This window comes from Ornithorhynchus anatinus, chromosome 17 (assembly GCF_004115215.2).
Source record: "Ornithorhynchus anatinus isolate Pmale09 chromosome 17, mOrnAna1.pri.v4, whole genome shotgun sequence".
NCBI classification, from domain to species: Eukaryota; Metazoa; Chordata; class Mammalia; order Monotremata; family Ornithorhynchidae; genus Ornithorhynchus; species Ornithorhynchus anatinus.
This window is the reverse complement of record NC_041744.1, coordinates 29,643,388-29,669,170: the sequence shown is the minus strand read 5'-3', so window position 1 is coordinate 29,669,170 and position 25,783 is coordinate 29,643,388. Positions and strand designations below refer to the sequence as shown.

General features: G+C 38.6%; 1 long non-coding RNA gene across 2 annotated transcripts in view; it reads right to left on the bottom strand.

Moving 5' to 3' along the window:
* Positions 1 to 25,783, bottom strand: part of LOC114817703 — a 136,707-nt gene that overhangs the window by 10,027 nt on the left and 100,897 nt on the right. For both annotated transcript variants that reach the window (XR_003765557.2, XR_003765555.2), the window contains exon 3: positions 13,502 to 13,629. This is a non-coding gene — a long non-coding RNA (uncharacterized LOC114817703). The remainder of the gene's footprint in view (positions 1 to 13,501; positions 13,630 to 25,783) is intronic.

The window sequence follows — 25,783 nt, the reverse complement described above, 5'->3', positions numbered from 1 at the left end:
TCCTTGTAATCACATACCATCTTATGTACAAAAAAAGTTGGCCAAATATAACCAACAGTGAGCCCTACTCTCTTATCCAGAACTCCTGAGGCCTTAAAACAGAAGCTCTGTGGAAAGAACATGGGTTTGAGAGACGGAGATCATGGGTTCTAATCATGACTCTGCCACTTGTCAGCTGTGTGACTTTGGGCAAGTCACAACTTTTCTGTGCCTGAGTTACCTCATCTGTAAAATGGGGATTAAGACTGTGAGCCCCACGTGAAACAACCTGATCTCCTTCTATCCCCCCCCGGTGCTTAGAACAGTGCTTTGCTCATAGTAAGCGCTTAGCAAATACCATTATTATTAATATTAAAGTGCTCTCTAGGAAGCTTTGGGGAGGAACTCTTCTTCCCTCCACTCCTCTCTCATTTCCTATCTGGAGCAGGCACACATCTGTTTCCAACAGAGCCACTCCATTGATAGACAAGGCCAGCTCTCACAGCCTCTCCTCTCTTCCCTTCAACTTTTATTTCAGGTGTCTGGAGTAGACACAGGAAAGGAAGTAGAGAAGTAGCATGGATTTATGGAAAGAGAACAGCAGTAGAAATCAGGAGGCCTGGGTTCTAATTGCAGCTCTATTGTTTTTTCTCTCCTTTGTTGCCTCAGGCAAATTACAGTAATATGTTCATTGTAATTTACTGAGCTAGATACAAAATATTCAGGTCAGATATCATCTCTGTCTCCTATAAGAGTTACAGTGAAGGAGGGAGAAGGAAGATTCATTTACTCCCCAATCTGTAGATGGAAAACTGAAGCTCTGAGAAGATAAGTGACTTGCCCATGGCCACACAGTAGGCAAGAGGTAAAGTAGGGATCAGAGCCCAGGTCTTGGCTCTTTCCACTGTTGACTTCTGGGTATGGTGAGAATAGTGAGCTGTGACCATCTCTGCACTCCTTCTCAAGCAGCAATGCACTCCGTGGCACAGGTACAATCAGGGTTTATTTTTCTGTATAGATTGCTTTCAGTATTGTCACGTACCACTTGCTAATTTATGTAATATACCACATGACAAAGAAGTAATGATCATAAATTATTCCTTGGAATATGCATTTATCTACAAGTTTCCTTTTGGGGGAAAATAAGATGGAAACAATAATCATGAATGAAACACAGCTGGAATAACCAAAAACAAATGGAGAGGAAAAGAGGATCAAATTAGATTTTTAATCCTATCTCTCTTGAATAGGCCAACAGCCCTCCTCCCCTTTCTCCCGCCCCACCAACCCACTCAAACTAACACACACCCACATACACAAATTCCTGCCCAAACAGCCACATGGCAGATCTATGAATGATCACTACCTCAGACTACAGATTTTCTTTTGCGCACTCAGTCAGTGGAACCCCTGACTTGCCCTGACTCCCTATATTAAGTTCTGGGCAACTTTCCAGTTAAATTCTATGTCATTACTGAACTGTCACCTCCAGTTCACCTTCTAATGAATGAAAACTTCACTAAGGAAACTTGGTCCTTTTATATCAATATCCAGACATCAGCTATTCATTCTCAGCCCCAATTTCTTTCCCATTTGCTAATTTTTATTGTAAGTTCTCAGATTGGTTTAGGAATCTCCTGAGTCCTATTTATGTGTCCTAGTGCATAGTAGAGGCTTTATTTCCATTATATTTTTTAAAAAAGACCTTCTCCCCAGAGAGTAAGGTCACAGGACCTGCTAACTATTGTGTTTAGCAGCACAAAGGCGAAGTTCTGTTCTTATAAAATTCAGCAAAGCTTTATGCAGCCAGATTTGCATACCCGAATCCCTAGGCTATTGAATCCATCAACCGTTGGATTTATTGGAAATGAAAAAGGGCATGTGTTTATCAGGGGCATGCTACATCTTTTTGTCTTGATATTCTGTTTCAGAAATAGTTTAATTTCAGATTACAGGAAAGTATACATGCATAATGTATGCAGTTGCATTCTACTTGAAGTAATAGTAACTTAAAAGTATGATAAGAAAAATGTTTTGATTCACTGGAAAAAAATCTAAGGGCTATACACTCTGTTCTATTTGCTTAAACATTTTCTAATAACATTCATTCATCACCTAGTTTTAAGCATACTGATAAATTTTCCATGTTGCATTTTTGGTGTATCATGATACTGCAACAAAGAAAATCACATTTACCACTCTTTTGCATTTCATTTTTAAACAAATCATTACAAATAGTAAAGTGACATTATAATAATTGAAATAGATTATTTTGGAGCTACTTGTATTTACATCCAAACTCTAGTGTGTATTTTTTATACCCAATGAATATTGCCTATAAAATTTTATCTTAAAAGTATGCAAATTTCAAATCTTTAGGGTAACTAGTCACATTTTGCATTTAAATAACTACCTGTCTTTGAAATTCAGATTACTACAACTAATACACTGTAATTATTACATCTCTAAACATTCAGATATATAGAAAGGGTTAGATCAGGTTATGACTTTATATTGTGTGTGTATAAATGAATGTGAACTGGATTTCTTGTGATTTAGAGGTTTATTCTGTGGTAGCTATTAAGCAGTTTTATGTACTCCTTAGCAGAAATGCAAAGACCTGGAGATATTTGAGGCTGGAAAAAAATGTCTGAAAACAATTTTTCAAATGTTTTGGGTTCAGTAAAACCTGAAACACTATATGGTAACCACTGTTACTCTTCATTTTATGTATATTTCAAGGGGAATTTATTTCAGATGTTTTTGATTAATCCACACTTAGTTCATCAAACGTGTTGTGCAAGAGTTGCTTGATTCCCAAGAAAACTTTTTTTAACAAGCAATTTTTCCATTTGAATAAGGAAGTCATGTTGTGCCAGTAATAAGAGGGACACAAAACTGGAAATGCTTCTGTTGACTTTTCTGTCTTGGAATCTGCAATTTTAATGCATCCTAACTTGGGAAAATGTTTTCTTGACTCTCTAAAAAGCAACAAAGAAAAACTAACTGATTTACTAGGCACTTCATGAAGAATCCAAAAATTTTAACGAATAAAAAAAGCATGTGAATTCGTAAGTTTACCAAAGACCACAAAACTTTTAACTGCAAAATGGCAAACATATGTTTGAGGTATTTTACAAATATCAGACCCTGTATTCAGTAAATGTTAAATTATAAAGATGTTTTCATTCCGGCTTGGCAATTCAGTATTCTGAATTTTGAATCCTATGATAGTGTGAAATGCATGTCAGTTTTTATGTTAGTTACATTCTTCATTCACTAAAGTGCAATACTGCAGTATCTTTGATTAAAATCCATCAAACTTTATTTTAAAACTGTAAATTCTGTGGATAAATTGGAACTGCAAGCACCTGCCAGTTTAGTCTTTATTTTATGATGGTCCCTAAGACATATTCTGAACCAATCTCAGGATTACTCTGAGGAATGGCTTCAATTTACTTAGATAATATTAATTCCTAAGCAATATAGTATTCTCAAAAATAGTGCAATGCTGATCAGGTTTTGTGAATTTCTTTTATGCTGCAAAATTTATGGCTTTTAAGGCAGTTCTTTATATAGTAGGACTTTGGAAAATATGCAGGTAGAAAATCTAATATTTTATGCATGTTGTATAAATACTGCAACACTAATATAGAAAGCTATTTAACAAAAATACATAGGTATCCTGTATTTGAACATAACTCTGATGACTGTTAATCATGCCTGTAGGTCCGAGTGAGTGAGTACTTAGAAGTATGACCTGAAGTCCCTTTCTGCAACCACCTGGATTTGTCATGCACATGTAAATGTTTACCTTGAGTCACCCTTTTAAAAGCTTCAAGAAAGCACCTAGATATACCCTGAAACTTTTTGCCCTTGAAACAGACACAAACCTGGTCTGCCTCTGCTATAAGGGTAGGATGCTGGGCAGGAGGATATTTCTGAATTTTTGCTGTGATTCCTGCAGTTCAGTAAACCTTTCAGCTGTGCTTTTGGGAGTCAGTCATCCAGCCCAGAGACCCCCAAGCTACTAGCAAGTGGTTCTGGGGAAATTTCGAGGCTGCAACCCAGAATAATGGCCCACCCCTTTCAAAGGGGCTGATTCACACAGCCAAGTCGTTAATGACATGACTGAGAAGAGGCTGCATGTCTGTTGTGTGACCTTGGGCAAGTCACTTAATAATAATAATAATGATGTTGGTATTTGTTAAACGCTTACTATGTGCCCAGCACTGTTCTAAGTGCTGGGATAGACACAAGGGAATCAGTTTGTCCCACGTGGGGCTCACAGTCTTAATCCCCATTTTACATATGAGGTAACTGAGGCACAGAGAAGTTAAGTGACTTGCCCACAGTCACACAGCTGACAAGTAGAGGAGCCGGGATTCGAACTCATGACCCCTGACTCCAAAGCCCGTGCTCTTTTCACTGAGCCAGCCTGTTTCTCGCTTCTGTAGGCCTGTTACCTCATCTGTAAAATGAGGATTGCGATTGGGAGCCCCTCAAGGGACAGGTGTCCAAACCGATTTGCTTGTATCCACCCCAGTGCTTAGTGCAGTACCTGGCACATAGTAAGTGCTTAACAAATATCACAGTTATTATTATTATGTATATCAGGAGTGATGCCACCCAGTGCTTCCAGTTCTATACACAAACAGTTCATAACCAGACTGGACACATCCTAACGAAGTTCAATGTGGTCTCTGCTTGTTCTCAGGCAGGGAAATAATCTTCCCAGCTTTACTTCCAACCGGAGGTTGCCTCCATGGCTCTGAATTTCCCGGTTCTTCCTCTTTGGAGGAGCTGAATAGGCTTAATGTATTATTCCCTTCAATCTCCATTAGCCTTCAGCTGCAGCATCCATTAGAAACTCCTAGTGTTGTTTATGACTTTGCCTCCTTAATTTGTGGTTCGAACAAAGGCTTGATTCATTTTAGAGTTTCCCCATTACTGAGTGTGGTACACCAGACCAATCTGCCCCTTGCTGGGGGGGGGGCTCCATATGGACCCCACTGTTTGTGATTGTGCTTTTTTGGATTTTTAAAGTGTTTATTCTGCTCTCTCTAGTTGCACCAACTACTTCAGGATACTAATTAAGAGCTCTCCATTTGGCACATATATCCTGTGTGACAGAGCTGTGTTTGAACAAGTATTTCTGTAGACTGGTTAAATAATGAGTCTCCTTACTCCTGCTATTTGATATTGGGTGAAACTGCTCAGAACACCAGATCCAGCATCTGTGGTAAGTCCAACTGCCCAAATCTGCAGTTTGTTATGAAGTTTGATGCACCCCTCGATATGCCATTGTCTCCAAAGCCATCTACTATTTTGATGTAAACTGTATTTGGTTGGTGGCATGTGCATTTTGAATGCACCCAATTGCCTCATTAGCAGTTTCTAGTATGCAGCCAGTGTCCCTTCACCCACCCATCTGGAACTGGCTAGATGAGCCCAGCCACCAGTGAAATACAGTCTCAATCAATGCACTATAACCATAAGCTATTGAGAGATCGCTGTAGTGGATAGACTAGCTTAAAGAGAAGGTGTCAGAAGAATAAAGGCTATGCAAAAGTTGTGATGCTAGAGGCAGTTTCTACATGCATCAGCAAAGAATGTTTTTATGCATACAATGGGACATAGATTTTGGAATCTGTGCTTCAGATTCCAAATAAGAACTACTGAGTTGCTCTTAGCACACAGCCAGCCCTTGTGTTCTTAGCAAACATGATCAACTCAAGGAAGGCTTACAGAAACCAGCATTACATCAGGAGCAGCGTGGCCTAATGAAGAGAGCACTGACATGAGAGTCAGAAGGACCTGAGTTCTACCCTTGGCTCCGCCACATGTCTGCTGTGTAACCTTGGGTGAGTCACTTAACTTCTCTGTGCCTCAGTTACCTCTTAGGTAAAATGGAGATTAAGGCTGTGAACCCCATATAGGACGTGGACTGTGTCCACCTGATTACCTTGTATTTAGCTTGGTGCTTAGAATAGTGCCAGGCACATAGTGAGTGCTTAACAGATACCATAAAAAAATTACATAATATGAGTTATAGATAGGGAAGGGGGACTGTCAGAGTTAGGAATTCAAGATTGTGCAAATCACCATAAAATTAAAAAAAAACCCTTCTAAATATCATTCAAAGCATTATATTGAACTTATGAATGCCATCACAACATCTCTGAAGATTGAAAACCAGGAAAAAATACTCAACAGATGGCAACACTTTTCCCCTACTCACCTTCAGCAATTGAAGATCTGGCACTTCAATTTATAGAAAACCTTCCAATATGAAGAAGCACAGAAGTCATCCCAGCTACTGAGCAAGTGACTACAGCAATCACTGAAGCTTTTGGGGGAAGGGAAGGAGTGGAGAAAACAGGGGGTGACACTCTGCTCCCACATCTCTCCTCACCAGTCCAGGATCTTTCTTCCATTCCCATCCTACTGAAGCTAAGTCTGAGGACTCTGAGCTGTGGTAGTCAGGACTGCGGTTCTCATAAAGCTCTGCCTGCTGGGGTTGGGCCAATAGGCCAGGCTTGCAATCAATCAGTGGTATCGAGCTGAGGGCAGAGGACTTGGGAGAGGCCAATACAATAGAACTGGTAGACACAATCCCTATACTCAAGGAGTTGATCCATCAATCATATATACTGAGCACTACTGTGTACAGAGCACTGTACTAAGCATTTAGAAAATACAATTCAGCAATAGAGACAATCCTGGCCACAGTGGGCTAAGTCTTTAGTGGTACAGTCCCAAGTGCGTAGGTGACACTGAAGGGAGAGAGAATAAGGTGGAGTGATGAGGTATTAGGTTAGATTTGTTGGAGGAGATATGATTTCAATGGGGTTTTCAAGATGAGGGGAGAGGTAGCCTTTTTAAAGTTGTTGGGAGGGGATGGGGCTCTGCTGCAAAAAGGACAGCAGAGGGGCAGGAGTGATTGAGGCGAGAAGTGTGATACATGCAGCCACAGTTGAGGGCAACTTTTGTGGCAGTAGGAGCAGTAGCTTTGGCTGGAAGCTGAAGCCGCACTGTCAATTTGGGAGCTTCATTTAACCCAGGGCCCTGCGATTCACACCCATGAACCTCTGGGTTAATCCTGCCCTAACTCCAGGATCTCATAGATACCACCATCATCGCTATCTTAAAGAAAGGTGAAATTTCAAATTGGTAAGGGATTACAGCTTTTTATTCTTCTGAATGATTTTCAAGAGCCCAATTATAGAACTCTGCATGTTGTAGTGTGCTTAATAAAAGTATGATGCTGATGAAAATGATGAGGATGATAATGTGCTAGGGATAAAATTTGTCAGGAGAATAAAATGGCATTCCCCAAAGTACTGAGGGAGATTAAATTGATGAAAATTCTACAAAGTACTCCAAATTGTATAAATTTGATATTCTGAATAGATATGTAAGATTCCTATCATTGCATTAATAGCACTTCAAGAAAAACAATTCTACTCAAGCAGAGACAATTATAATTTATCCACCCTTGCTTATGCCTGGGATTTGTCTGGGCATGTATGCTATAGTGAAATATTTCAAGGGTAAGCAACCTATTTCTTTCTACAGGAGCAATTCATGAGGCCAATAATGACAAAGGAAATGTTTTGCAAGGAGATATGCCTTGACGTGCTCCTGGATTTGGCAACACTTGAGCACAAGGAAATTTCTCAAATCAATCGATGGTATTTGGTATTTATTGAGAGCCTACTGTGCAAAACAAGATCTATTGGTAGAAACTCATCTCAATTTATTCCCCATTTCTTTACTGACTGCAGTTTGCTATTGACAGTAGATAATGATTTATGTGGAAGGTTGACAAGAATTAAGGAGTCTCACGGGACCTCCCAGTTCTAACCTTTCAAAGGAAGCTTAGAATCTTGGATTATTATTTTTCAGAAGCCCCAGGTTCTAATCTCAGATCTTACTGGCCTCTTATATGACAAATTGAGCCATAAAAACTAACTGTACTTTAGTTTCCTCGTCTCTAAAATAGGGTGTTTATACAGATCCCTGCAAATAGTGAGCACTCACTAAATAGGAGTCACTGACTGACATCTCCCCTTCTCTGTCTACCTCTTTGGCTATGAGTCCTATATAGATAAGACTGTTGTCTGACTACTGGTATCTCCTTCAGTGCTGAGGACAGTGTTGAATAAGTTTGGAACTTTATAATTAGAGAAGTAGCGTGGCTCAGTGGAAAGAGCACGGGCTTGGGAGTCAGAGGTCATGGGTTCGAATCCCAGCTCTGCCACTTGTCAGCTGTATGACTGTGGGCAAGTCACTTAAGTTCTCTGTGCCTCAGTTACCTCATCTGTAAAATGGGGATTAAGACTGTGAGCCTCATGTGGGACAACCTGATTACCCTGTATCTACCCCAGTGCTTAGATCAGTGCTCTGCACATAGTAAGCGCTTAACAAATACCAACATTATTATTATAATTTCTTAATAAATACCACAAATACTCTGTTCTCATATTCCCCAGTCCTTTTTGCTACATATAGAAAAATAGCCAAGTCTCCCGTTAAGTTACAGCATTACAAATTTGGGAAAACATTTAATCATACATTCAGTGCTAGGGAAATCACCAGAGGTCATCAAGCCCATACCATATTGACCATTTTCCTCTGTGAGTAATGCTTTGAACGTCTAAATATTAAATGCCACCTTTGGTTGAAAAATTGGTGCAACACCACTAAAGTATGTGAAACTACAGTGGTTAGAACCTAAAATTACAACTGTCACAAGTCATCATGTATGGCCTGGTTGAGCTACACAAACCAGGATTTCTTGGGGCAGGAGCTTCAAAAAGACTGTGAACCTAAGAGAGAGAAACAAAAAACACCTTAGGCAAAAGCTGTAGCACAGATGAATATGCCCCACTGGGGTATGGGGAAAATGCCAGCGGATGGGGTGCCTCAACGAGTCAGGGTTGCCAACTGCTGAGAATGATTTGGAAGTTTTCCTCCAGAGCATGACCCCACCAACTCTTGTCACCAACTGCAATGAAGGAACTGTGATCTAAAATGGAGGGGAGGGCAACATTTGCATGGAGCATAGATAAGGCAATGAGAGTCCAATGACTCATTTTAATCTCAATATTTCCTGGGAGATATGCATGTAGCAAGTACTGGCTTTACCACAGGTAATACCCCAACTACCACTTCATCACTTCTGTATCAGCATGTCTGCTAATTCAGTTGTATTATACTCTCCCAAGTTCTCTGCATGCAGTAAATGCTCAATAAATGTCACTGACTTGCTATGTTAGTATGGTGTCATACACAATGGCTGCATTTCTGTATATTTTGACATACACTATTCATCTGCATATCCATTTTGCCTTTCTTCTCTCTTGAAATTAGGGTTTGTCTTTCCCACTAAAGTGAAAGCTGCGATCACATTTTCTCACTCAGTTATACTCTCCCAAGTGCTTAGTAGAGGGGTCTGCAGGCAAAAGGTGCTCAATAAATAGTACTGATTGATTGATTTATCTCACAGAGCACTACTATACTGCAATGAATGCTTTGTGACAAAGGAAAATTGGTGGAGAAAGCCAGAGCAGGGAGCAAAACCCTGACCACAAATCTTGAGCTTGCATTTTCTTATTTATCTCTCTATTTTTTATTTGTCTGTCCGTGGTACCTGTTGAAGTTTGTGAAAAGGCAAGGCTGTATCTATTCAACTTACTTGGTATAGCACAGAGCACATATAAATAGGTGTTTCATAAACACTTCAGGATTCTGATGGAAGCAGAACAAACTCTGAATAACTACACTACACTCTCCTGCTCAACCGTTTATGAAATGTATTTCTTCTGAGTCACAGTTGAAAATCCTCTGACCACCACTGTATAATTTGGTCATATGTTACCAGTGAGAAAAACCCTCGCTTTATGCAAAGGCATAGTTGACCAAGGGGCTTTCAGTAATAGCTCCCAGGTTTGTGCTTCTGAGGGATGAATTTGGGTTTGAGCTGTGGATCATGTGACTCCTGGAGCTATGAAAGTCTGGATTTGTTGGTATGTAAGGCCCTATTTTCTCAGACTTTGAATAATATAAAAGAAAACAGCCAGAAGGAGATATATGGTTCTGATGTGAATGATGATATGAAACGCATCTGTTAATGCACACTAGGATTTATATGATGGGCATATGGCCTAATGCCAAATAATGAATTAATTAAATCTTTTACCTTGATGTGAGAAAAGACCCCAAACTATTCCACTGTGACTGCTCACTACTGTCACTTAATTTAGATTCTTTCACACTATTCTCTACTAGCTCTCTGATTTCATTTTAATATTCCTTGAGTGCTCTTTTCTCATGTCCTGCCAAAATGACATATATTTCATAAGTCTATATGCTATAGAGTAATTTTTAATTAATATGCATCTATCAAACAATTTCAGGGTGTAGTTACAATATTCTGTGACCCATTTCAGGATAAGGCACATGTATGTCCCCCATAGTTAAGATGGTGTCCATTTCCTTAAGATGGTTTTACATTGAAATATAACTCTTTTAAGCCATTTTTAGGATATATGTTTCCAAAAGGGAAACATTTTAAACCTGGACCACTAAAAAAGCTAACAAGCCAATTAAATATTTCCCAAGAGTCCATTGTCTTGGATCACTTTTTCAGAAACAGTGCTCTGATGATCAGTCAGTGGTATTCTTTGAATACTTACTGTGTGCTGAGCACTGCACTGAGAGCTTATAAAATCAAACTCAGAAATGAGCAGAAAAGTACTTGCTGGAGAATATTTGCTGCTCTGCTAGTTCAAGCTGGTTTCTAAATGACAGAAAACATGCTTTTAGTTCACTTATGAACTTTCTAGAATTTAATGATAAAAGTTGTTGCTTAAATATGGTTTTTATTTTGTCCTCTCTATTTTCTCATCTGAATGTATTCCCCTGTGATTTTCTACTTTGACCATTTTTTTCTCTCATAAGCTGAACATATTTTTCTTTTACAATCTTTGACACAGGAGTTTGGGGCATTTTTTAACTATTAGCTAATAAAAGTAATTTCCCATACTCCTTCTATTACTATAGGACAGCTCTGTTATGCTGCTTTCCTATTTCCTGGAGCTGTATACAATCCTAATATATGTTCATTAATTCAGACACAGTTACCATTTACTTTATTTATAATTTTGGCTCCCTGGGATATTCTCATGAGATGCACATCTCATTTTTATGGGCGTCATGGGGGAACAGCAGTTATACAATCATGCTCCAGCAGACTTCGATGCCTTACATATATAAATTCTGAACACTCACTCTACAACAGTAGACATATACCCATCAGAGCAACGATCCAAGTCACACTATTGCAGTAATTCATGTCATATCTCTAAGACAGACAATGTCTGATTAGCCCCTGGATTTCCACTGTTTTTAATGTCCATTATTTAAAAACGGGTCTGTTTGGCAACGGATCTAGTAAAAAAGAGAGACCTCTGGTGTGTCTTTGGTCTCCTTATAATGCCTGCTGGGGCAGAAGGCCCAGAGCAGACATAAAACAGGCATACAGCCCTACAACATCTGAACAGTGTTTCCTGTCTCTAGGTCTCATTTTTACACTTGGCATGAGATACAGTGACCTTTACCCTCTTCTTTAAAGGGATGCCTTTTATGGGGGGTTAAGAGTGACTTGGCCTCCAAACTAACATAAGTCTTGGGCTTCTACTGATCTCCAGTTCTACCATATGTGTACTGAGCCGTATATGCTGATTTACTGGTATGGGCAACAGTCCACCAAGAACTGAGCACATGGCCATCGCCACAGTTATTTTACGCTAAGCATTTGTGTACCCCACTGATCATTACCAGAGTTAAGAAAGCAGGACTTTGGGGATGTGAAGTTATCTGCTTATTCTGCAGCATTTGGACCACATGAATTAGTGATAGGACCGACCACATTTTACAGCCACTTATACCAATTAATACCGAATCCAAAAACAGTATTGGTCCAGTAAATAGTATCACTCTATCATGTCCGCTTCCTTCTGATTTGAGCCATAAATATTTATTGCATTCTGCTCTGCAGATTACTTTGACTCCACATACATTTTCATGCCCAGGGGGCTGATTTGACTTAAAACCTTGAATATTAAAACATTTATGTTAGTCCAGTAAAAGGTGGCACATTATTCACCCTATCCATAAGAGATTTGAAAGCAAGTGAAGATTTTCCTTTGCTTACCATTCAAATGCAACATTTCTGTGCTTACAGAAGACCCACAAAAAACAAAGCTCTAGGAAATAAATATAATTTTCCTCAAAACACTGAATAGTCTTCACTGATATAAAAGTTCAGAGGTGATATCCTAGTACATGAAATCTATACTGAGACCATGAGCATATTTCTTGTACCTAACTCACAAATTTTGCTTTCAACATAATTCAAATGAGTAGACACAAAAATGACATTTACTTTACATTTGTTTTATGATTTTGGGTTTTCCTTAGCTACTTTAAAGATGCAACCTCAATTGTGCATTTCAAATGGAACATGACACTTTCTCAAAGATCAAAATTTCATGATACTGTTTTTGTTAATTTTACTAAGTTTTTCTGTCTATAGTGTTCCATTCTCATGATATCTATTTCCCTGCTATTCCTAGTTACATAAAGTCTGCCACAGACAGGGTGGTAGTATTGTGCATGGCACTACGATCCACATCTTTTACCCTCATCCTTTCCAAACAAACTTGGGGCTCATCTTGTGACAGGCTGTTAAGTACTGGAAAGAAAGAATTAAGAGAACTCCCTCTTTTTTGCCTGACTTACAGCTTCTAAAAATCTAAACACAGGAACATCATAAGGTTCAGAAACTTATGAAACCACAAGTCAATTTTAACTAATTCCTGTATGCCACATTATTGAAATTTACAAGAGTTAACAAGCTACCATGTGGTTTAGGTTAAGCATATTCTGGAGAGCTAAGGTAAGCCCAGAGAAGAAAATATTAAGGATAGAATGCTAAAAAATTCATATATCTTTCTACCTTTTATAAATCAAAATTGTTATTTATTCAACCAAAATAGAAAGAATATTCCTTTTTTAAAGTAGTGTCAATAAGTAACCCATTCCCATAGAACAACACTTGTATCGAAATGAATTTCACCCACATTCCTTTCTATTGACCCTACATATATTATTGAACACTGAGGGAAAATAGAATTTCCAAGACCATATTAGAATATTCAGAAGTGTTCTATTGTGTATGTTTTAGGATCTGATTTTGAAAACAGTTCTTCACTCTTCTTCACATTTGAAGTAATGAAAACGTTTTAGTTAGAAGGTTGTGTTAGGTAGAATGCCTATGAAGAAGAGAGGTATACCTTATATGCAAGCAGAAATAACTGCACATATTTTTTTTTTAAATTGATATTCTACTTTTAAGTCTCATCAAAAGGATTATACAGATAATTCACCAGCACCAAACAACTCTAGGGAGCATAGAATACTCTTGATCAGTATACCTGGTAAACTTCTCACTCACCTAATTGAAGACATGTCCAAAGAAGTAACTCAGTCTACCTCATTCCACTGATTCCAAACCTTGAATAAATGGCATTCCTCTTCTCTTAAAAAGGCAATCCCAGTGATGACCGTTTTCTTCTGCCTGTTCTGAGACAATATGGATATTATGTGGTGCTGGCTAGGCAAAATCTTTCCAGTAATTAGCCCTTAGTTCTCTTCAGCCTACTTTTTGCATTACCAACCCTATCCCAAATTGACAGAAACATTGTGAGAATGAATATAATTAGATATGTCACTGCCTGCTATTTTTTAATTGCTACATATAATTTTAAATCTAGATTACACCTCTTTCCATTACAAAAATTTCATAGTTTATAAAGAGACTTTTTCAGAGGAAAAAAACCCTCAAAAAACCCTTATAAACTTCTAGGAGATTGAACTCTTGGGTCATTCTGCACAATTGATGGAGAATGTTCCATTTCTATTGAGGACATTTTCAGATGGTATTTCCTTAGGTTAGTGTTTCCCAATTTAAGTTTCTCAGAACACTAGAAGGAGGATAGAGAGGCCACTCTGGATACCCTGGGAAAGTGGAATGCCTGGAAACTCCCTGAGTCCCAAACAAACTAAAGCAAATCTAGAGTTATTACAGGAAAATGAAAAGGTGAAGACCAGCTCCAAACAAAAATGGAGGAAGGTTGCATAAGATTCTAGAACCCCTGGAGACATGACCCTAACTAGAAATGAAATTAGGAGAGTTCAAGGACATCTGTGAGCCTGGGCATCCAGCCAGCCAGTCTATGAGATTCACAACCGTCTGGGAGCCTGGGAAATTGGCCAGATGGGTCTGGGGGAACAGATAACTGATGCAGAACCCACCCAGAAAAGGCATACTAAAGAAAAGATTTTAAGGGAGGATGTTCCAGTGTGTCCATTATGGAGTCTCTTTTGGCTTTCCCAAAGTTATTTGGAAGACCCTGGGGAGTGAAATATACTGATAATGATAATAGTAAGAAGAAGAGTAACAACAGTATTTTTGAGCATTTATTCTGTGCCAAGCACTGTAGTAGAGACCAGATAATCAGGTAGGACACAGTCTTTATCCCACACAGAGTTCACAATCAAAGGAAGAGGGAGAAAAGGTATTTATTCCCATTTTAAAGATGAGGGAACTGAAACATAGAGGTTAAGTCACTTGCCCAAGGTCATAAAGCAGGCCAGGTTTGAATTTTGGGTCCACTGATTCCCAGGCCCATACACTTTTCACTTTCCATAAACTTTGTTGCTTCTCATACCAAAGACCATACAAATCTTCATTCATTGATTCAATCTTATTTATTGGGCTCTTACTGTGTGCAAAGCACTGTACTAAGTGCTTGAGAGAGTACAATATAACAATAAACAGACATAGTCTCATCCCACAATGAGTTCACAGTCTAAAGGGGGAGACAGGCATTAATGCACATTAAATAAATAAATAAATAAATAAATAAATAAATAAATAAATAGAATATAGGATCACCGAGAGAGTGGTGTAGATAGAACTTATATTCTTGTCATGAAGAGTTGGGAACTTGTAGAATAAAATGAAGAGTCTCCAAACGGGTTTGGGGCTAGATCTGGGGACTTCCCAACACCCAGATGCAGCCTGAACCCTTAAAAGGTTCACAGAAATTCTCTCACAGCCAAGCTACACCCGAGAATCAATAGTCTTCATATACATTAGATTTGGAGGCAGATCAGAAACCAGAGGGTAGTAATAATACCAGTATCATTAATTGCTGGGAAAGAATACACAGGTGAGGATTAGGCAGAACCCCTGACCCATGGCTTGGGAGATGACAAAAGCAGAGTTCATCATGAAGAATCCACATTAGGGTTAAGGGTTAAGTTAGGGTTGATAATTGACTAATTAGAAGAGTTTGGGTAAGGACAAGGTTAAGTAAGAAGAGGGGCCAGGAACAATCCTGTCAGTTTAGACTGGTTTAATTCTCCCAGGTGGAAGTTTAATGAAATTGAAAACTTAGAATGCTTTTACCATCCTCCATGAATGACTACACTGATCCAGTAAGTCATAATTCTATTACTTATTAGGCAACTTTTCAATATCAACCACTGTGCTATGTTCTGGAGTAGATATAATCAGATGTAAACTCATTTTGGGCAGGGAATCTTCCTGCTTATTGTTGTATTGTACTTAGTACAGTGCTCTGCACATAGTAGGCACTCAATAAATATGATTGAACAAATCAGACAGGGTCTCTATCCCTCCCAAATAAGGCGAACTCAATCTAGTAGGTAAGAACAGGATTCTTATCACCACTTACAAATGAGGAATGTGTGTCCCAGAGAGATTAAATGACTTGGCCAATGTCACCTAGCAGGCCAAAGGCAAAGTTGGGGTGTAGAACCCAGTCTCCTGACTCCTGGTCCCATGTTCTTTTCACTAGTACATGATCTAGCCCGAAAACTCATGGTGGCTAGGAAATGCATCTACCAACTGTTACAGTGTACTTTCCCAAACACTTCGATTCAGAGCTCTGCATAGAGTAAATGCTCAAAAAAATATGATTGACTATACGTCATAGTTTTAGATCCTATTGTTGCTGATGCTAAAAAGAACTTAAGTACTACTGCTGCCAGGGGTCCTAAACAAACCTAAATAAGAGTATATGAGAAAGAAACAATGGAGAAGGGAGGTGAGTCTATCTACACCCAGAATTTGAGACTACTATGTTAGACCTATGTGCTTGTGGGTTTGCACACTATAATTCTAGAGCCGTTTTTTTTTCCTAACCTTGGGATTGCCCAAACCTATCCATGCCAGCTCCCATGGGTTGTGACATGGCGTATGAAGGGGGTTTTCCAAATGAAATGAGGACTTAGATTTTTGTTCTTTCTCTTGAAATATGCATTTTTAATCCTGGATCTTTCACTAGATATGTCTGTAATTAAGGAGAGGATCAATTTTAATGTTAAGTAAAATCTTCTAACTGAAAACTCTTATGATGCATCTCCAGAAAAATTACATCTTAAGAAGTAACAATGACAGTTTAGAAAAGAGAAAAAATTAATTGTGTAAATTTTCCTGTTAAATTGATTTCCAAATGCTCTTATTCAAATGTACAAAAGATAAAATACATCTGGCAAATTATGTGGGACATGTTTTATTAAATTCCAAATAGCCATACAAAAATAATGTAAGGAAAACAATGTTAGATATATTACATTTTATGAATCTTTGGATAAAGTTATAATTAAATGGATGGCCTTATTTAAAATATTTTAAATAATCAAATTGCCATAGATTAACAATTAACAAGGCTAAAGAAGACATACCCAGAGACATATTCTTGCACCAAATTTATATTTAACCAAATATAAAAATACCTATCCCAGAACACTCTTACAACTTTTTCCCCCGAATAAAGGAAATTGGTAGTTTAACATTGTCGTTTTTCTTCTCTGAGAGGGGTGAGTACTTGAAAATAATTTTTTTCCATTTTTTTCAAAACAGTCCATTTCCTATACTCACTATAATCCATGTTTATTCTTCATTACTTGTATCACTTGAATTACTTGTACAATCTGAGAAAATCCACCATAAAAACAATTTTTTTTTTTCTTTTTTTCAATGTTAGTTTTATTTTTGAGTCAAGGAAGGGATGTGGTTTTAAAACAGTGACATACAGAAATTTTCTGTTTACATGTCCTAGACAATGGGAGTGCAGCTTATTTAAACCTTTGGAAACAAAGATTCATCTTTCCAGAGATATATTTTGAACCCCTAATTGGCCTAACCTCAAAATTGTATTAACAACAGATAGATGAAGAAAACATCTTTAAAGACCAGAGAAAGCCCGCCTCAAAGAACCTTATTACAAGTGGGCAGGACCAAGGCAAGTCTCTTTTGTGATGCTGAAGAGACAATCTGTTCCTGTTTTTTTTGTTCCCCCTATAACTCAAACAGCCTGGCATTCACTCTGAGGTAATTTTGTAAACTGACAGTGCATGACAAAGAGTTTGCCTTATATTTTAGAAGCTAAAATGAGGTAGATGAGGTGAGCAGGAAAATTCCAGTTTGAAAAGTTCTCATGAAATAGCATCTGCTTTTAGGGCCATTTTGACACATAGTGGTTCATAATCCTGAAAGAACTGGCTATCATTAGGGATTTTAATGGAATATTTAATAAGAAGCAAGAAGGAGAGCCCTGCAGAGGGTCTTGGTGACCCATTTATTCCACACTGACCTGAGCCTGTAAAGATGATACAAGTCTCACTACTATAATTTAACCTTTCTGGGTCACAGATTCCTCATCTGAAAGTGGTGATGAGAGTCCCATTCTTACCTACTAGATTGAATGAGCCTTACTTGGGAGGGATAGGGACTCTATCTGGTCTGATTATTTTATATCCATTCCAGAACAATGCTTGATAGCTAAAAGTTGCTTAATAAATGATGTAATTGTTACTTATTGGATCAATATAGTCATTCATGGAGGATTATAAAGCATTCACATTTTTCAGTTTCACTAAATTCCCACCTGTGGGAATTAGACCACTACTTCTCACTACCTGCCCACTGCCTGGCTGAAGAAAGAGAAAGTAGGATAAATGAACATTAGGGTTAGCTCCTGTTTTGCTTTCATCTTCCTGCACAAATATGAAACCTTAGCAAAGGGGCATGTAGGGAAACATTTATTTGCTTCTGCAGTGGACTGAGCCAAAGCAACTGCATTGTAGCCAGATGACATTGGAAGTGCATGCAACAGCTATATTTCAGAGCCATTCAAACAGGTTATGCTTTTCTCCCCTTCTACACAGATAACTTTAATTCAGGCAAGCTTGTCAGGTTAGTGAACTCAAACCATGGAGATCCAGTTCAGGTTGGGTTAAATCTCAAAAAGTCTGGCTGATGAAGATAATTTTAGTAAAATGGATTAGTGGAAAGCATATGGTAATGGGAGTCAGGGCCAAGGTTTTAATGTCAGTTCTGCCACTTTTTTGCTGCATGACCTTGGGCCTCAATTACCTCATCTGTAAAATGGGTATTAAATCCTCTTTTATCCAATTTAGACTGTGAGCATCATGCATGGGGCAGTGACTATGTCCAACCTGATTATCTTGTAATGAGAAAACACTCATTAAATATTGTAATTACTCTTGTTGTTATCATATAGGTTATTCTCCTGTATTCCAAGGGAAAAATGTATCTTTGCCATGAGTGAAATGTCCTGTTTTCAAAATAAGGCAGAGTTGACCTCAACACTGTGATTACATCAGAAATAGAATACATTTATTGTTGCCAGAACTTGGCTCTGTGACTATTCAAACCCACATGGGAGGTAAAATTACAAATAAAGTAGGAAGCCTATTTTGGTTAATTTTTTTTTCTTTCTGAAGGCTACAATTCACAGAAATGTTCTCCAAACTCCTGAAGATCTCGAACTTTCTGTGAAAAGGCAAATTAGGCCAATGAATATCTTAGGAGAGTTCTACCAATTATATCACCGGTACAGTATGTCCTCTTCTACTCTATCCACCTCTTTCTCACTCTCCCTCTTTTCAGTGCTATGCTCTCAATGACATATTCTAGGAAATCTAATATAAAAACTATGATCCCAAAATGATTTCAACCTAGTGAAATGTGCACACTTAAAACTTATTGGCACATATATATGACAGAATGGCAGAGACTACATTCCAATAAACACCAATATGGGAATTAAATCACCTTAAACCTTTGGTATCAACTCCATCCTGCTCCCTCCAAGGAGGACTGCTGGAGCTATACTGATTGGTTCCCTGTTCCAGGGCAAGGCATCCAGGCTCAAAAACAGTATTGGAGGGTGTCAGGATCAGAGATTTGGGAAAATGCCAAGAGAGGAGCGCCTGGTGCTCTCTGTGCCCAACACACAGGCATTTTGCAAGGTGATTCTGTATTTTGGGCTGATAAAATGAAACAGGGTCATATTCATGTAAATAATTAAGATTCAAAGGTAATAAAAGTTGTATGAGAGGAGTTATTGGAGGTAATTTTTAAAATGTGGGGCTTCTTTCATTTTGTATATGTGAAATAATTTGAGGATATGCCATGCATGATGGTATTTATAGTTGAATAATTCATACATTTATATTAAATAATTAATCATTAAGTTGAAAAGTTCCTAAATTCCCATCCAGAGAATAAACCTGTCTCTAAAACAAATAGAGTTCATTGAAAACACACCAAGTGCTATATATCTGCTGCTTAAATAACTGGATTATGTGCTGTAAAAATTATGTGCATCATACATGTGCATATACTATATGCACATATATATGTGATCTATATATGTCATATAGATCACATATATATATGATATATGCACATCATAAATGTGCATATTCTTTAGAGAAGCAGCGTGGCTCAGTGGAAAGAGCCCGGGCTTTGGAGTCAGAGGTCATGAGTTCAAATCCCAGCTCTGCCACTTGCCAGCTGTGTGACTGTGGGCAAGTCGCTTCACTTCTCTGTGCCTCAGTTACCTCATCTGTAAAATGGGGATGAAGTCTGTGAGCCCCACGTGGGACAACCTGATTCCCCTGTGTCTACCCCAGCGCTTAGAACAGTGCTCTGCACATAGTAAGCACTTAACAAATACCGACATTATTTATTTATTTATATACATGAGTTGAACAGTATAGCACATATACCTTATATAAATAAACACCCCTGAACTTGGTTAACTCATTGCTAAACAGCCAACACTAGTAGATAAGTACTACTGGAAAAAGTATTGTCTGGGCCTGGGACGGAGGGGGCTGGGAGGGATGGATACGTGTGTGTGCGTATGCGTGTGTGTGTCGGAGAGCAGGTTCCTTCCCCTAGACTCACATTCAGCTGTGTTGACTCAAAACCAATTCTGCCAGTGAAGCAGATGGGCCACAGTCTCAAGATAGATGGAAGATCCATCCCTGTGTTCTAGCTGAAATATGGTTAGTGTGATCAAAGTGCCAACCACTCGTGCCACCCAAAGGGGCCCGGGCTGCTTCCCCCCAGTCCAAAGTTATATCAAGCTCAGGGACTGAAGATACTGGGTTTACCCAGTTTCCTAGCTAAGTCCCTGGGAAGACTCATAGACACACTCAACCATGACAGCACAGATGGTACAGTCATCACCAGCCAGACCCAAAAAGGTAGTAGAACTATTGTCTTCAGCCCCTGTTCTTGGTTGTATCACCCCCATGGCATTGAAAACCAATGGGATCATGCAGTATTCAGAGGAATGTGATCCTCCTCACTTCTTACCTTGCTCCAGCCCAATTCTGTTGCACTCCTTTCCCTCTCACATAGAGAACAAGGCAGCCCAAAAGACTAGATGACACCAACAACCCTTGTCCTAAATTATCTGGATAAAAGCAACACTTTTGACTGAAATATATAGTTGATGCTAAAATTTATCTTAGATATAGACTTTCCAGATGATTTACTAGTGCAGACTTGCTACATTTGGTGATTTTTGGAATCTGAAATTTCAAAGCTCCAATCTGGAATGTACTGAAATGTTCCATCTTAAAGTGAAGGGTTAGCTATTAAATTGGAAGACAAACCAGGAAATTTCCTATTTAGCTCAACAGACATTTTTAAAGAATAGAGAAGTCAAGAGAGATAGGAAAATGATTTATCAAAATGAGTGATAATACACTAGTCTTCTGGAAATTTAAATCCGTCAATCAATGGGAGTATTGGGTGCTTACTGTGGTGCAGAGCATTGCATTAAGCACTTGGAAGAGTACTATACAATATAGTTGGCAGACATGTTCCATGCCCACAAGAAGCTTGCAGTCTAGAGGGAAAGATGACATTAAAATAAATTATAGATATGTACATAAAGGCTCCCAGGTTAAAGAGCCCAAGATACTAAACTCTGGAACATAACACCCAAAGCACTAAAAAAGAGGAACATAATTAAAATCTATGTCACTAAGCTTAATTCTAAATCAACTTCTAATTCCAGCCCAAGAGAAAGATAGGGATGGGGAAATAACAGGCAACTCAAAATTGCTCAGGAGTTGATATTTGTGGAATTAAGATTCCAAACTGAGAAGCCCCAGCTTTTATATTCTATATTCAAAGTCTCAGCTTTTCTTCTTGTAGTAAAGATTCTGTGAGAACTGTCTTTCTATTTAGCCTGTTTGAGGCTGCCCTAAGGATCAAATACATGTCAACACATGTCTTGAGAATACCCTGAATAAGACATTCACAATCAAGGTCCGAGCTCCTGCTTGAAGCAACCAGCCCCGACCTCAAAAAAAGCCCCCCCAAAAACAAAACAAACCCCAAACTGGTCATAGTTCTATGCTTGCACAGACTGGGTCATTTGGTCATAAATTCATGCTTCAGATGACATTTTTAAACACCACAGTCTCTGGGTAACAAGGTAAATCTCATTAATATCAAACTTTAATGGTATTATCAAGGTCCAGATATTCTTTAAGAAAAAAGTTCTCTATGTTTTACCAAGCATTCATCTCAGGAATAGCAGCAATCTCTCTTTGATATTTTCCTTCTGTTTAGATTATTCATGGGTCTGCCTAAGACCAAACAAGCTGGCACGGTCTGCTGCATCTCAGACTAACATTACCAAAGGAAGGAGTATGGTTCAGGCTTCTCAATTACCTGCTATTTTCACTCTCTTCTTTCCATCCCCCTTAGACAGTGGGTGGTTTTTAAATGTTAGATTTCCACTCCTGTATTATTCTTTAATGGGAAGGGATCCTTGGATAAAATTTTCAATATGCAGCATTTGATTTGGAGTTTTAAAATATCAAGCTTGAGGGTATCATTCTATCCCCTTCATGGACATCTTTCTTTCAAGGACAGTATGTGCTTTGTCCTGGAAATGGACAGCCTTACCGCATGTTCAATTCAGCAAAACTAACAATTTGCAATCCATCAGTGCCTTGGTAACAATCTCCACCTGGGAAAAATGTCCATATTTACTTCACTGGGAGTATGTCATTAACCAACGCCATTACTCTTGTATTTGTACTGTATTAATATTTGTTAAGCATTTAGAAGGTGTTCCGAGTGCTGGGGCAGATATAAAGACAGGTCAGTCTCTGTCCTCATGGGGCTCAAAGCCTAAGTTGGAGGGAGAACAGGAGGTACTGAATCCCCCTTTTAGAGATGGGAAACAGACACAAGAAGTTAAATGACTTGCTCAAGGTCACACAGAAGGCAGTGTAGAGCAAAGATTAGACAACAGGACCTCTGACTCCCAGGCACAGGTTTTTCCATTAGGCCATGATGCTGAGTGGAACCCATTAATGTTGGGGGTTTGGGGGAGGGTTGGGGGGTTTTTTTGTTTTTTTTTAGTTTTTTTTTTTAGCACTTTTCTATGTTATCTCACATGAGTTCTATTCAGCATGTGGGAACTGTGCCTACCTAGTTTGGCTGCAGATTAAATGTACAGTTCTTGAATAACATTTTCTTTGGGAGTCCTGAGTTTGATCATTCAAGGCAATACTGAAATTTTTGATGAGTGTTGGCTTTGAGAGATGGCTTTCTAGGGAAAGGAATTAATCCAGGTGCTCCAGAACCTCAACATGAATCTGAATCATAGGGGTTAGAATACGCTCATCAGAAGGTGTTTGATGAAGTTTTGGAACAGTCCCAGTTTTTCATATGTTTTGGTTAAAGGAAGTAATGCTGGCTTTACTGAGAAAACATACTAATGAAGCACCGGAAAATTAAAGTACCATAATATAAACATAAAATAGAGAAGCTCATAGCTCATCAGCTGAGCTTGAGCAGATTTCCATACATTTGCTAATTAATTCTATTTTGGGGGGGAGTTTATTGGTGGTCATAGCAATGTAAAAACAAATACTGAGAAGGATGTTGGAATGCTAATGAATTCTTATTTAACTCGTAACCTCAGAATTATATGGTGATAAATTAAAATGAATTCAGGTTTTATCATTCTTTCATCACAATATTTATCTAAAGAACCATTTTTTTTAGGTAGTCTGGGGCATGTGAAGTCTGTTTATTTGCAATTCTTTCATCCATAGAGACCTAGGATCAAACGCTGGAGACAAGTGAAAGTGAATTGGATCATCTACTTTTACATCTACTGGGAAATTTATCTTTGTCATAAAGTAAACTAAATATTTGGCACATTTGGAAGCTTATGCTCTAAGCAGATTCAAATTGGCACCAGACCTACCTGGCAGTCTCTAGGCTATGCCAAGATTATGAGTTTGAAAAAGTGTCTTCCTAAAATTTAACTTACAAGGTGTGTTTGAGAGAAAGAAGCAATTTCATCATAGGCCCAGAGGCATAAAGCTCTGTTAGTATTCAGTTCATTGGGGTAGTTAAGTGCCCACCCTATGTTTATGCAGGAAAATTTGAAAATGGATTACTAATGGAATATCTGTGAGAGGTAATGACTTGTTATGGATATATGCTTAATTGTACTTACACACACTGCGGATATGTGTGGTACAGTAATGACAATTGAAAAAAAGAGTGCTCTAGGAATCCCAACTGTTCAGTGATTTAAATACTGCTGGAAACAGGCAGTCAGGAATCAGAACTTTACCAGATAAATGGGTCCATACATGAAGTGAACAAAATGTTTGTTTGCTTTTTTAACAAGATTATTCTCATTTATAGGGTTCACAGTCATTTAACAGTTTATACTTTTGCTAACATTTGTACATTTTCCCAACAAAATTTAAGAAGTGTTGAATATAGGGCCCAAGCTATAAGATGCGTCTCTGAGCCATCGATGATGCAAAATGCCATATGCCAGCCAAGCTGCAGCACAAGAGGTTGAGTCAGAAACACAGCTTCAACTCTGAAGCTAAAGCTTCTTTTACCTTAACTAGGGACCCCTGATTTTTATTTAGAAAGAAAGTGGAGGCGGTTTTCTCTAAGCTCCCACAAGACCCCACTAGCAAAATCTGTTCAGATGCCACAATGTGATGTGCTTATACTAGGCTTATGTTAGTGGCTGCTCTGGCATTAACCATCCTGACAAATTGCAAAGAGAAATTCCTTAAAATGAATAGTGCCTGGTAAACAAACACTGATGAAAAGAGCCTTTAATCCCCTTCTGTCTCTGCCTCTGCATACCATGCTGTGGCTATTTCCAGGTGACTTTACTGCATTTCTCTACCTCTTCTTGTTTTATTAATTAGATGGAAGAAGCAAAGTACCTAAATACTTAGTGATATGAGAAATGTATCAGCCATTCATGCCATAAAGGAAATTCTTGTGCCACTATGGTCTAGAGGTAGTAGCTATTTGTTAAAATGCTGATTAGACTGTAAGCCCATCTAAGGGCAGGGCCTGTCTCGTTACCGATTTGTACATTCCAAGCACTTAGTACAGTGCTCTGCACATAGTAAGCGCTCAATAAATACTATTGAATGAATGAGTTCACTTTCATATCTTTAAAGCCACTCTGATCAGAATTTTAAAACCAATGATTTAAAGAAAAAAAATCGATTAGTCCTCCCTTCATATCAGGCAGTGGCTCGTGTCCAAATTTCATTCATCCTTTTTGCTGTTACAGTCTTCAAAGGCCTCTCCCTTCAGGGGAGTCAGCCTTTTTCAGACTGCTGCTTTGCCATGCTTTCCTGTCTTCTGACTGCTTCCCAAATGTCGTCTGCTAATCCACATCGAAGCTAACCTCAATTGATGGTTCGTTAAAGCATTTCTTCTATTCATTCTGCTTTGGAAATGACATTTTAAATGTGAGAGGAGATGTCTTGAGCCTGCATCTTCAAGGGGCCCTAAACCTCCATCTCTGCTGTGACTTTACTGAACGTAGTGGGAGGCATGCAACTGCAGCAGCAGAAACACAACCCTGCTTTCCCAGCTATGTTCAGTCACCTCAGCCAGTCCCCCAACCTTAGAAATTTTTCTTTTTATTATGGAATTTGTTGAGCACTTATGTGTCAAATACTGTTCTAAGTGCTGGAGTAGATTCAAGTTGATTAGATTAAACACAGTCCCGCATGGGACTCTGAGCTCATTATGGGCAGGGAATGATCCTGTTTACTGTTGTACTGCACTTTCCCAAGTGCTTAGTACAGTATTCTGCACACAATAAGTGCTCAGTAAATACAACTGAATGAATGGGACTCACAATCCAAGGTCACACAGGAAGCAACTACCTGCGGTGGGATTAGCACCCAAGTCCTTTGACCCACAGATCCATGCTCTTTCCACTAGGCTATGCTGTTTCTGGACATGGAACCTTAAGACCTACCAAGCCAGAAATGTCCTGCCTCTCCCTTACTTTCACCT